This window comes from Arachis hypogaea, chromosome 12 (genome assembly GCF_003086295.3).
Source record: "Arachis hypogaea cultivar Tifrunner chromosome 12, arahy.Tifrunner.gnm2.J5K5, whole genome shotgun sequence".
NCBI classification, from domain to species: Eukaryota; Viridiplantae; Streptophyta; class Magnoliopsida; order Fabales; family Fabaceae; genus Arachis; species Arachis hypogaea.
Genome location: NC_092047.1, coordinates 105,991,393 through 105,999,754, shown reverse-complemented (window position 1 = coordinate 105,999,754; position 8,362 = coordinate 105,991,393). Strand labels below are relative to the sequence as shown.

The following is an 8,362-nucleotide window of genomic DNA, read 5'->3' as shown; positions in this document are numbered from 1 at the left end:
AACATCTTAGACTTTTATATCAAAATCTATACAAATTAATCATAAAAATTCTAATATTATATTATAAAATATTTTTTTTTCAAAATTTAAACTAATAAAAAATAGTTTTATTTCTAACATTTTGCTCTGTCCAATGTTACTAGCCGCCCACAACTCTTTTCAACTTGACCATCTCCAACTACCACCTTCTCATTTCCAGGCACATCATCGTCGAGTTATATTCCATTTCCTACCTTTTTTTTCCGTCTAGTGTGCCACCTCCTCCTCTAAACTCAACCTTACCCTAAACCAACAATAATGAAAACAATGACATCAACTCATCTATCACTCCTTAGTTTTTCAATTATTTTATTTTATTAAAATAATTGAATAAAATTTGTCTATAGATTACAAAAAAATTTACTTTACCAAGTATAAAAATAATTTCTCAAAACTTTTTATTTACATTCCATTTTCAAAATGTACAAAAAGAATTATAAGATACCTTTAAATCCTCAACCAAATAATTAGCTGTACATAATCAAAGTGTGTGGTGTTCTACTACTAAACATAAAATAGCATTGCAGCCATTGGCCAAAAATCTTGGTATCCACCACAATCCACAAAGGTCAAAAGATTCCATCTTGTAAAAGACACAATACTTTTGTCTTCTTTATCACTGTCTTTGTTGCCACCACAACATGGACCAGAGATTCTCACTCTTTTCGCTTTCACACCACTTAGACCACGAGATCGCCACACGCCCCTCCCAAACAACCAATCCCAATCGTCCACGTGGCCCTCAAATCCGACGGTTCACATACTAATTCTATTTCCAAAAATGCCCCTCGCCATAACTACTTATATCCTCTTTACCCTTCCCTTGTTCTTCGCCCTCTTCACAGTTCAGACTTCAGAGCTACCTCCATTACCACCCTATCTTCCATTTCCTCTTCCTTTCTCTTATTCAAACCCATTTCCCAATACCCTTTTCATTGTTCTTTCCAAAATCTCCCTTTTTGTCTCCAAAGTTGCTTCTTTTGTTGTTGTTCCCAGAAAGCTTTCAGATTTTTCTTCAAGCTTTGGCTTCTTGAGGGTTTTCGGTGGTGCTGATGCACCTTATGCGCCACTCACTGGTGTGATATTTGAGCCATTTGAAGAGGTGAAGAAAGATGCTCTTGCTGTTCCTCTGACACCAAATGTTTCGTTGGCTCGACAGAACTATGTTGATGAATCTGAATCCGCTATCAATGAGCAGATCAAGTAAGTGATTATTCCCCATAATCAAATCCATCATATTTGTTCTTTTAAGTTTTAATTTTTAGTGTTCTGTTGCGGATCATGATTTTATTCTACTTATATATATAAAATTGTTATCTTACAAAGAGACAATTTTGGTATACATTATAGTTTGGTTATTATCTATTTTGATTTATAATTTTGATTTTATTATTATTATTTTTTTGCTATTTTTCGTCCTGATTTGCTACTAAAATTTTCTCCATTTCAAAAGTAAATATATATTTTTTTTGATACGTTGTAAAATGAATGTAGTTAAACATAAATTTTATGTAAATATATTAATTTCTCAATTCATTAAAAAAATAAATAAAGTGAAGGTTCATTTTTGTCTCTGGATGCAGTGTGGAGTACAATGTTTCCTATGTGTACCACTCCTTGTTTGCATACTTTAACAGAGATGACATTGCTCTCAAGGGTTTTGCAAAGTAAGTAACATGCATCTCTCTGCGTTCACTTCTTCCATTTCTCACATGGGATTTAAATTTGAGTGTATTGTATTTTGTTGAAAATCGTAGGTTCTTTAAGGAATCAAGTGAAGAAGAAAGAAAGCATGCTGAGAAGCTCATGAAATATCAGGGTGTGTTTGGGGAATAGAAAAACTCGTTTGAGCGTCTTGAACGTTCCATTGTTATGTTTGACAACTTGTTGGAATCTCTAACCAAAAAGTGTTTTTACCTCTAAACGTACGTTTATGTGAAGCTAAAATTTCAAGCTTCTACGTTCACGTTGGTAAGAGTAATTACCGTTGGAGGAATTAGGTAAGAAATTTATTCTATATCTATTAATTGTACCCTTCATTTCTTCTATAAAAAATAAAAAGGATGCACATAACTACATAATTTTACAGTAATTTTCTGTATATTCTTTTCTGTACGTTTTTTGTTACAAATTTTTTTTTCAAATTTGTTTTCATCACTGTCAAGGTAAAGATGTTAATTTTTTTATTATTTTTAGTTCTTTCTTTCATATTTTGATTTTTATGTTTTTTATTGTATTTTTTATTTATATGATAAATATTTTTCATATCATTTTTTTTAGTATTCTGATGTTATTTTTTTTAATTTTCTATTGTTATATTTTTATTGTATTTTTTTATTTATATAACAACTATTGTTGATATAAATTTTTATTTTTATTAATTTTTTTGAAATTTTTATTATTTTTTGTTTATATAAATTATTTTTTTCTATCATTTATTGTACTATAATTTTTTTGTTCATATAATATATGTTGTTGGTTGTGATTATTATATACTATGTTTGTATGAATTTTTTTTGTTTTTGTTTTTTATTTTTATTGTACTTCTTACTGTACTTTATTTTTGTTTTTGTTATATACTAATTATAAGTAACAAAAGAGTTATAAATAATAAAAATTTATAATACAAAATGATACTAAATTAAAGAGTACTAACGATACTAAAATAAATTATAAAATATTTTTTTGTTTAATATTATAAAATGTATAGTACTTCCTTTTATATTTTTATTTCTTATTGTTTTTTAGTTCATATGAATTTTTTTATTATTTACTATTCTTTATGTTTAACATGTAAAGTATCTTTTTTATTTTTATTTGACTTTGTTCTTTTTTTATTTTTTATTTATTTTTATCATTGAATTTTTTTAAATATTTTTTTAGTGTTCTAATCTCTCATGTATGTTATTAATTTTTTTATGGTATTCTTATTATTTCTTGTTCATATGAATTCTATTTTTTTCTTTTTTATGCACTGTATTTATATCTTATACGAAGTTTATTTTTATTTTTTTTATTTGATATAGTTCATATAATTTTTTTTATCTTTTATTATATTTCTGTTATTCATATGACATATATGGTTGGTTTTATAAAATTTTTATCGTTTTTTATTTACGTGAATTCTTGTTTTATATTTTATTATATTTTATATTTTATTATACTTTATCTTCCGCAGAAATGGACCGTGTTCGAGATTCAATTAAGGATCAAATTATTAATCACATACAGTAGAAATAATAGTGTTCTTATGTACTAATTTTGTATAAGATATTATTTTTTATGTATTTCATTAGTGCTTTATCTTTTAATTTAATATTTATTAGTGTTTTTATGTATTAAAATATATTTTGTCAATTTTTATATATTACTTTAATTTAGTAAGTAAATATTAACTTTATTATAAAATAAATTAATAAGATTTATTCAAATATCTAAAGTAAAATAATAGAATAATATTTAAAATTATTTTAATTGATGTCTCTTTTAGTAATTTTTCATTTAAAAGTGATTTTGAGTAGTATAATCCAAACAACATTTATTTTACTATAATTCATTTTCACATAAAGATTGCCAAACATAAATCACGTTAACACAAACTTACTTTTCATCAAAATCAAATTTACAAAATCAATACTATGCAAACTCCCATTTGCAAACTGTAATCTAAATACATACTCAGGTTATATTCTCTAAAGTGATGCACTATTATATTGATTCTGGAATGTACTATATTAATCTACTGAGTTTATATAGCAACAGACTAAGAGTAATAAACTACTATACTAGTGTTACATACTTTCTAACGTGTTGAATTATTGAGTTTGATAGTGCCTATAAAACACGAACACTTTTCTGATTTCTCATATTTGCATGTTAGATACATTTTAGATATAATATTTATTAACACTCGTTTGATACACAATGTTTTTTGTCTCCAAACTGTATCTTGATAAAAAAATAAAAAAATTTTTTCCGAACGCTTGAACATTCCTAAATATCATCATATATCATTGTATCCAACCTTATTTTTAACCTATATTCTTAAAATGAGAATTTAAAAAAATATATATTATTAACACAAAAAATATTTTATATAATTAAAAATTATTAAAAATAATAATAAATTTAATTTATATTTTAATATCAATAAAATATCAAAATATTATTATAATTTATCTAAAAAAAAACTTTATATTTTATATATATTCTTCTCTTATAAGAATTTTAAATTCACTAGTCCTCCCTCAGAATTTGCACATGCTCAAAAGGGTGATGTATTGTATGGTGAGTTCTCAATTTTGTTTGCAGATTGACACAAACAATGCTATAAGGTTATCTTATTTAGTTATCCGAATCATTATCTATGCTAATTGTTGATTGTTTGTTTTGTTCTCGTTTACGCTTTAATTCAGCAATGGAATTAGCTCTGGCTTTGGAGAAGTTGGTGAATGAGAAGCTTCTTTATCTTCACAGTGTAAACTATTTTGACCTCAAGCTTTGGTTGAATTGTTTTCTAATGTGAATCACATTATCTTAGGTATGATCAAGTGACTAATGAACTCATGAGTTATACTGTTCTTTATGAATTTATAGGTTGCTGACTGTAACAACGATCCACAATTATGCGACTTCATTGAGAGCGAGTTTTTGGATGAGCAGGTAAAATTCTGCTGAAGTGAAAGGCAATGAATTTAGAACAAGAAATGATGAATAGAACTGAAAATTGTGTTTCACATGAAATTCAGATATGTTGTGGTTGCTCTTGTTTTACTTTTAAGTTTCAACCATTCAGATATGATGTTAATATGATCATATGACTATTTTGAAAATGAGCATGGTTGCATCACTTTTGATAGAGTATATTAAACTAGTGTTTGTAACATCTTTTGTTTTGATTGGCACAGGTTAAAGCAATAAAGAAGATTTCAGAGTATGTGACTCAACTCAGAATGGTTGCCAAGGGTCATGCTATGCATATATATTCCTAGTCAATATTTTTTCTTTTTCATTGAATTTCACTGGCTATTGTTCATTAAATTCCACAAGTTAGCTTCTAATTTTGCCAATAGAAGATGTAATTGAACGAAGAATAAAAAAAAAAATTATTTGTACTTATTTCTGTCTAGTATACTAAATCGACACAAATTTTTTCATTATTCCGTAAGGCGTAAATCATTAAATGCGGGGCTAATTTTTGTAATTATGGAAGTTTAAAATGTGTTATGTTTAATTATGAAAAATTGGTGTGTTTTTTATGGATATGGATATCAAATTTTTTTTAATTGAAATTTTATTTCTCAATATACGCACCGTTAGAAATGGTTACCGAAATGAGCATTGCCAATTCTGAGATGACATCCATGAATTGGATTTACACTCCAAATTAAGGGAGGAGGCCACGAAATGGCATTGGCAGCAGCACGTAAAAAAAGCTGTGCTCTCATTGCGCGAATGGCATACGCGAAATGGAGCATCACCTCTGGCGCCCACGAGTTGGGAGAAATCAGGGCCGGTGGCAGCCAATTGGAGCCAATGCGCAGGAGGAGAATTGAAAAAAAGAATTGAAGATGCAACTAAATTAAAAAGAGTAGCAAGTGAAGAACGCTCGAAGCATAGAGAATTTTTTCAGTGAAATTTATATTCTTCTCGACTTGACCATGACACAATTCTTCAAGTATAATAATATAGTAACATTTATGATACAACTTTTTCTGTCGATTAATTAGGTGATCATTTATATGAATTAATTGATTTGATCTTGTTATGCTAACAGATAATACTGCATAAACAGGAGCCGCATAATTTTAAAGATGAAGATGGGAATTATTTGCTAACTCTTGTGTATTTGGCTCGTGAGAAGAGATCCCAACACCATCACAATTTCAAAGCTGGAGCCATGAACTCCTTGATATAGATTTTTTATAATAATTTCAGTCATCTAATAAAATTCGTGTGTTTAGATAATTTTTTAAGTAATAATTTTAAAAATTAGTTATTTTTATTGATGTAATAATACACGATTAGTTATCTGTCTGTATTAAAATTAAGTGCTAATTTTATTAATCCATAACTATATATATGCTACATTAGTACAAATGATACCAATTTCATTAATGAAACATATTAATTCTTCTTATATTGTACCTAATTAATTAATTGTAGCTAAGGGTGTCATCAGTGATAAGCAATGCGAAGATCGTTCTAAATGTAGATTGTCACATGTACTCAAACAGTTCAGAATCAGTGAGGGATGTTCTTTGCTTTTTGATGGATGAAGAGAAAGGCCATGAAATTGCTTTTGCGCAGTTCCCTCAGAATTTTGACAATATTCTCAAACATGAGATATATAGCAGCACTCTATTAACACTAATTGATGTGAGTCACTCCATCTTCACTAATATAAATAAATTGAAAAACATTTAAATGATTCATTTTTTTCCTGTATTGATTATTATTTCTATTATTATTATGTGAAGGTGGAGATGCATGGTATGGTGCGGATGGTTATGATGCCTTTTGTATATTGGAACATGCTGCTTTCATAGGAGGAATGCTCTATGTGGGATGAAGTTTAGTGTTGAATACAAGAATGACTTATTAAAGAGTGAGATAGACAATTGCATAAAAGTAAACTTGAATGAATTAGAAGTAAAATCAAAGGCTCTAGCAAGTTGCACCTACGAGAAAAACACATTTTGGGGAAAACACACTTGAGGAAAACACACATTGGCTCCAATTCGCTGCTGTCGGCCCTGATTTCTCCCAACTCATGGGCGGCAGAGGTGATGTGCTCCATTTCGCGTATGCCAGTCGCCCAATGAAAGTGCAGCTTTTTTACCTGCTGCTAGTACCATTTCGTGGCCTTTCCCTTTGAGTTGGAGTGTAAACCCAATTCGTAGATGCCACCCCAGAATTGGCGATACGCAGATAACCATTTCTAGTAGTGCTTATGTTGGGAAATAAAGTATTTTCAATATTTATTTATATAAAAAAAGCCCCTTCCATGCCCATATTCCTATTTTGGACCATCTAGAAAAAATTGTATCACTTCATTGCATTCAAAATTCAAGTTGGCCTAAAACATAGAATCAAATATGAAGACTTATTATTGTTCCTTTCCTTGTTGCTACTGCCATACTGAGGAGAGGTAGATTGAATAATTTTCCACATAACTTGTATATCTTCATATTCACCATAAGATTCCATGTCCTTATACAAATTATTAAGAATCCCTTTTCTGTGCCCTGCATGGAGAAAATTTAAAGGATCAAAACTAAATCAGAAATCAATAAATTGGAACAAAACTTTCTTGTTTTTTTACTATTCAAGTTGTCATGTGTACAAAAAAGGTTTTTAAAGTTGTGCTCTTACTGAAATAAAAAATATTTAATTTTACTTTATACTATCTTTTTAGTCTCTAAAATTTGACCATGTACAAATCAATCTCTCTTACATCATCTAATGGTATAGATTATCTAAAATAAATGTATTACTATATTCCATTGAAATTTGAGTTATGTGCAAATCATTCCTTCTTAATTTTCTTGAATATGCAAATTTTAAAGTTTATCTATTCATATATATATATTGCCAACTGAATTATGAGTCATATCTAACAAGAATTCATATGATTATACAAAGTTTCTTTAAAGATGCATAGAAATTTCACATCTAAAGTAACTTGTTGCTTACTCTGAGGTTTGAACCTGAAATGTGAAGTGAGTTTACTACTTAGGATGATAGTCTTTGTTGAAAAGATAGAGAAGCACTTGTTGAAGCAGCATAACCCTTTCTTCCACTTCACCATTTCTTTTCAAAGTACCTACTAACCCTGCTTCTCTTCTTTGCATCTTGACGCCACCATATTTATATTTATATGCACAGCATGCCCTTCATGGAAATATTAATCAAAGGTTATGAGATGAATATAATAAGACAAGGCCTTCATGAGCTTGCTGATTTTAATTTTCGTTTTTTAGCCTTATCAAGTTCTTAAACAAATATTGGATCCTACTATATAGCATCAATTATCGTTAAAGAACTCTGTTGGTTTCGACCATAATAAGGTAGTGATTGAATTTAAATTTATCCATGGCATTTGAATATGTTTGTTGCAGGGGTTAAAGTAAACTAAATAATAAGTAGCATCTAATTTGGATTTTGTTACTTCTTCTTATCTATCTTACCAAATATTCTCAATTTAATAGTATCTAATAGGAATTAAAAATGGGAACCCTGATCAAGTAGTTGGTTGATTTATCTCCAATATGTTTCTACTTGGTTCTTTCTCTATAATATATACTCTAGTGTGTGGCGTGTA

The 8,362-nt window shown here is 28.5% G+C and overlaps 1 long non-coding RNA gene and 1 pseudogene across 1 annotated transcript; one reads left to right on the top strand and one right to left on the bottom strand.

Annotated features, from left to right (window-relative positions):
• The first annotated feature begins 422 nt into the window (after positions 1 to 422).
• Positions 423 to 5,157, top strand: LOC112728056 (ferritin-3, chloroplastic-like; annotated as a pseudogene).
• Positions 5,158 to 7,075: 1,918 nt separating this feature from the next.
• On the bottom strand, positions 7,076 to 8,017 carry LOC140177207 (uncharacterized). Its single transcript, XR_011869023.1, has 2 exons — positions 7,735 to 8,017; positions 7,076 to 7,286 (listed from the first exon to the last, which is right to left on the bottom strand). It is a non-coding gene; the product is annotated as an uncharacterized lncRNA (long non-coding RNA).
• Positions 8,018 to 8,362: the final 345 nt, after the last annotated feature.